We start from the raw sequence: 5,930 nt of genomic DNA, 5'->3' as shown, positions 1-5,930 counted from the left end.
ACCTTTTAAAACAGATGTGTGTACAGTTTAATACGCTAAGCCACAAACGATTTTTTATCTTTCGTCGACTGAAGGAAGGTTTCAATGGATGAACTATGGCACGATAACGTAGAACTGAAATGATACCATATAGATAATACTCACTTATTTGAAAAAATTGTCCATGCTGTCTCTTGAGCAACCAACACAACCAAAATGAGTTAATTTTCAACATAAATAAAATACTTAAGATTAATACAAATACGTCTATATAGACGAGAAATAGTAGTTCTTCTTTAACAGAATCTTTTTGTTTTAATATTGAAGCGATCACAAGAGTATTTCAAAATACCAAATAATACTGGTATAACAGAAAATTTCCATGATAAAAATATGATAGATATGATTGACTTACTATACGTTTTGAGTGGTCTGTATATTTCTGTATTTCGCTTGGATACCAAAAAGAATTTGGTTTTAGTGCTCTGTAAGTTAAATACTCAACAAATAATGTTATGTAACTTGTTCTGCCTTCTATATTATTATCTATACTGAAATCAGAATTCATGAAAGTTTATAGTAATGTAATTACTAAACAAACATCAAAAAACAATGCTTTTATAATATTTAATTTTAATATATTATTACAGCTAAATAAAAGCAAACGCACGTAACGTCTCATCACAGCTGCAATGTGAATAGGCACGTTCTAAGACAAAGTGCAAAAGTATCCAAATTTACCATATTTTATTCGACGAAAAGCCATATTGAACAGTATTGCACAGCTGCCAATGTGAATAGGAACGTTCCCTAAGACAAAGTGCATTCAAAGTATCCAAATTTACCACATTTTATTCGACGAAAAATATATTGACAATAAATTTTGACTGTTTTAAGTAAAATCATTACATTAAATTCCATAAAGTATCAATAACCTCAATGATCAAATGTTTCTCCATATTTAAGGTCATGGAAATAAGCATATACTGACGGAAACAAAATGACTTTTCTACGGGAATTTCTAGCTTTTCATTTTCTATATTACTTTCAAATGCCATAAAAACTGTTTATTAGTTCCGAAGTTGTTCAATAAATTGTTTTTAAAATAGCAGTAGTAGAGTTTACGCATGCTCTTTCTTATTCGTTCTAACTTATTGTTTAAAACACTCCAAATGCACTTGCTCATGTTTACTATCCTAAACACCTTCAACACTCAATTTCTCTAAAACTTAATGAAGCCTTACGCATATGCAAACAACCGATCTTAACAAACAAATTAAATATTTTAACATTTTCTAATTGTAAATATTCTAACTTGTCTCTATCACACTCATTATCTACCTTTTCTATCTTTACGTGCCTTCATGTTTATCTTTTTTCCATTATTATTATCCTCTTTCTATATTTATACAAGATATTTCAAACAGTGGCTCTTATAAGAGACATGCACTGTTTTAAAGTGGAAAAGGACGCTAATGTTTTAATTTGCTTTTCAAATGCAAAGCCATTTTAGGTTCTATTTATTTATAATTTACTTATAGCTTTCTGTATTTACATTTCTCTCTAGAATCTTTAAAGAACACGCATCAAAGCTTTTCCACATTCCAAAGAAGAAAAAGATGAAAAAATAGAATTATAATGAAGAAACTTTTATTATTTACTAGAAAAATAATGACGAGTGTCAATACTTATTTAGGTTCTAGTGTGCACGTATATATTATTGTTTAAGGTATTTTGCAGATAACTTTTGAGTAATTTTGGTTAGTTTTGCGTGTTTGTAATTCTTTAAAGTTAAATTAAATTTTAAAGACCGCTTCCGAGGTATTCCTTCTTCTTAATTTTATTATAAATTTGTAAAATGTATAATTCTTGTTTCAAGACATTAAAATATTTAAACATCTCCACTACTAGATTAGAATAGGAAACATGCAAGTGATTAAAACGTTTTGTTATCTGCATTTGTTTCCCTCTGTACAGCACTTCCAAAAGTACAGCACTTGTCTGTCAAATATTCTATAGATTAATGGATTGACAGCGTGTGACTCAGAATTTTAAGACGAAGAACAAATGAATGTATCAAGTTAGTTTCTGCTTTATAAACCACTGCAACCGAGCTGTCATATGATAAATATGAATGAAAAACAGAACCGTTAGTGTAGAAACAAAACGTTTTTAAACTTCGAATATATCTTCTAAGACTTGAGCTGGTGGAGGATTGTAGATGAGACTGTTTTGCATTGGAGAAAGCTTTAAATGCTTTTCTATGTTTGATCAATGCTTGAGCAATTATGGAGTAAGTTAAAGTCATGAAGATTATTGGGAAAATGAAGAAACATGAATAAAACGAAAGCAATTTGTAAATGTAATAATGAGCTTGAGGATTCACAATGCACTTTTGAAATGTTATTCCAACTGTCACAACCAAACTAATGATGTACGCTAAGGCACAAACGATTTTTATCTTTCATCGACTGAAGGAAGGTTTCAATGGACCTATGGCCGATTACATAGAACTGAAATTATCAACATCATAGGTACTCCACTTATTTGAAAGAAAGTATCTATGCAATTTATTGAGCAAGCCAATTGAGTTAATTTTTAAATTGATAAGCAAGATATAAAAAAAAGATAAGTTTATCAATACAAATGCGTCACATATCGCACGATGTAAGATGAGAAAGCAGTAGTTCCTCTTTAATAGAATCTTTTGTTTTAATATTATAACGATCGCAAGAGTATTTCCAAAAAATACCAAATATGCATATTGCAATACTCAACACAAAGAAAATTCCCATCGTAAAAAGTATGATGGATATTGTTGAATTACTAAGTTTTGGAATGGTTCATTTATGTATTTCACTTTACAAATACCAAAAAGAATTTTATTTTCGTTGCTCAGTAAGTGAAATACTCAACAAATGTGTTATATAATTTGTTCTGCCTTCTATGTTAGCTATACTGACCAATTAGAATTCATGAAAGTTTATAATATGTAATTACACAAACAAACATTAACAAAACTTATTGCTTATAATATTTATTTTAGAATATTATTACAGTTAAATAAAAGTAAACGCACGTCACGTCATCACAGCTGCAAATGTGAATAGGCACGTTCCCAAGACAAAGCGCATTTAAAAGAATCCAAATTTACCATATTTTATTTGATGAAAAGCCATATTGAACAGTAAATTTGACTATTTTAGGCAAAATCATTACATTAAATTCCATAAAATATCAATAACCCCAATCAAATGCTTGTCAATATTTAAGGTCATGAAAACAAGCATAAACTGACGGAAACTAAAATGACTTTTCTACGAGAATTTCTAGCTTTTTCATTTCTTCTATATTACACTTTCCAACGCCATGAAAAACTGTTCATTATTCCTAAGTTGTTCAACGAGCGATTATGGAATAACTCACAGTCATGAATAACGGAAAAATGTGGAAACAGGCATAACAAACAAACCATCCGTAAATGTAATAACGACCTTGAAGATCTACAATGCACTCTTCAATTTTTATTCCAACTGTTGTGACAAACCCAATGATGTACACTAAGCCACAAGCGACTTTTTCTCTTTCTTCGAGTGAAGGAAAGTTTTGATGGATAAACTTTCGCACGATAACGTGGACTGAAATGATCTACATCATACATTCCACTTATTTGAAACAAAGTATCTATGGAGACCCATATATGAGCAACTGAACAAAATGATGTATGCTTCAATGAAAAATATACTCAGCAAAGCAAAACGTGCAAGTCTCAAGATGCAAGACAAGAATGTAGTAGGTTCTTTAACAAAATGTTTTGTTTCAATATCGAAGCGATCACAAGAGTATTTCCAACAATACCAAATACATATTGCGACAATGGAAATTATACGAGGTTCCATAAAGATATTACTGATATGTCTGACTTACTCTGCCATTTTCCTTTATTTCATTTGCATATGCCTTAAGAAAATATACTTTAAAGAATGATGCTTATTTTACATATTGTGATATTTGAAATTAGCATCAGTTATGTTGTGGTATGAAATACTGCTGGTCTTTCCTTACAACAAATTGGCAGTTATAGTGAATTGAAAGAACTGTAGCATTAAAGATGACAATATTATGACAAATTTTTGTTTTATAGTTAATCCAAATAGGCTTGACGAAAAAAAAGCTGCTCCTGGGATTTCACTATATTGATGAAAATTTTGTTTTAATGTCTAAACTATGTGTCAGTGAATTAAGATGTGACTATACATCTCCTTTGTTAATGAAGGGGAGTGGATAGGGTAGTATTTGGGGACACGGGACAAACACTTATTGTTTAGATAAAATTTACGTTACGCTATTGTGTTTGACAGCTTAGATATTAAATTTTCTTGTTTCATGTAAAATCAATCATAAAAGAGTTTATGAAAATCGAAGTCATCAAACTAACGTCAATTGTTCGTTATGTTCTTTGCAGTTTGATAATTACCAACGAGACATCTTCTACAGCCCAACATCTTTGCTTTCTACCAATGTAAAGTAGTTTTTGAGCAAATTTATCCAATAAGCCAATCTTTCAGATGCCTTAATGTCGTCTTTCTCTGTTTACAAAAGAATATAAAGACGTCATTACAGCATAGGGTCGTCTCTAACGCGAAAACAGCCAAAATTTGCTAGAATACTGATATAAAGTCAGGAGAAATGACCAAAATGTGCGTCAAGTAAGTGAACTGAAAAAATTTATCCCATAGTGAAGAGGGCTACCGAAGTCCGAAGAGGTAAAAAATGGTTTTTCCCAGCAGTCTATAGAGCATCTGAATATACATGAAGTGAAAGTATCAGTTTTTGAGTAAATATTCAACACCATCGCATCATGCACAGCTGTGTTATTGAGGCACGTACTTAAAACGATAGGGTTCCAAAACTAATCAAGTTTCTAACCCTAACGAAAATGACGTTTTAAGAAGAATTTCTAGCTTTTCATTTTTTTTTCTGTATTACACTTTCCAAATGCCATGAAAAACTGTTTATTAGTTCCGAAGTTGTTCAAATAAATTGTTTAAAAATAAAGCAGTATAAGTTTACGCATCTGCTCTTTCTCATCGTTCTAACTTATTGTTTTAAACACTCCAAATACACTCGCTCATGTTTCACTATCCTAGACACTGCCAACATTCAATTTCTCTATAACTTAATGAAGCCTTTACATATGAAAACAAAACCGATCTTAACAAACAAATTAAACATTTTAACTTCATTTTCTAATTGTAAATATTCTATCTTGTCTATCACACTCATATCTACCTTTTTCTCTCTTTACGTGTACTCATGTTTATCTTTTTTTTCGAAATTATTGTTAACCTCTTTTATATTTTTATACAAGATATTTCAAACACTAGTCATTTTATAGGACAAGCATTGTTTTAAAAGTGGAAAAGGACACTAATTTATTTTAATTTGCTTTTTTTCTGAATGCGAAACCAATATAGGTCCTATTTATTAATAGTTTACTTATATCTTTCTGTCTTTACATTTCTCTCTAGAATCGTTAAAAGACACGCATCAACAGTTTTCCAACATTCCACAGAAAAAACATTGAAAATTAGTATTATAATAAGGAAAACTTTTATTATTTACTAGAAAATAATGACGAGTGTCATTACTTATTTGGGTTCTAATTAATGCACATATATATTGCTTTAGTTATTTTGCAGATAACTTTTGAGTTATTTTGGTTTGTTTCCGTGTTGTGTTATTCAAAGCAATTAAATTTTTAAAGAGCCTTCAAGGTCTTCTTTCTTCTTGATTCTATTATTTAATTTGTATAAGGTATAATTCTTGTTTCAAGACATTAAAAGTTTTAAACACCTCCACTACTAGATTAGAACAGGAAACATGCAAGTGATTAAAAACGTTTTGTTATCTGCATTTGCTAAAATCGTCTTGTACACACTTCCAGTACA

This window comes from Xenia sp. Carnegie-2017, unplaced genomic scaffold (assembly GCF_021976095.1).
Source record: "Xenia sp. Carnegie-2017 unplaced genomic scaffold, XeniaSp_v1 HiC_scaffold_12, whole genome shotgun sequence".
Classification (NCBI taxonomy): Eukaryota; Metazoa; Cnidaria; class Anthozoa; order Malacalcyonacea; family Xeniidae; genus Xenia; species Xenia sp. Carnegie-2017.
Note: the sequence above shows the minus strand (reverse complement) of the source record.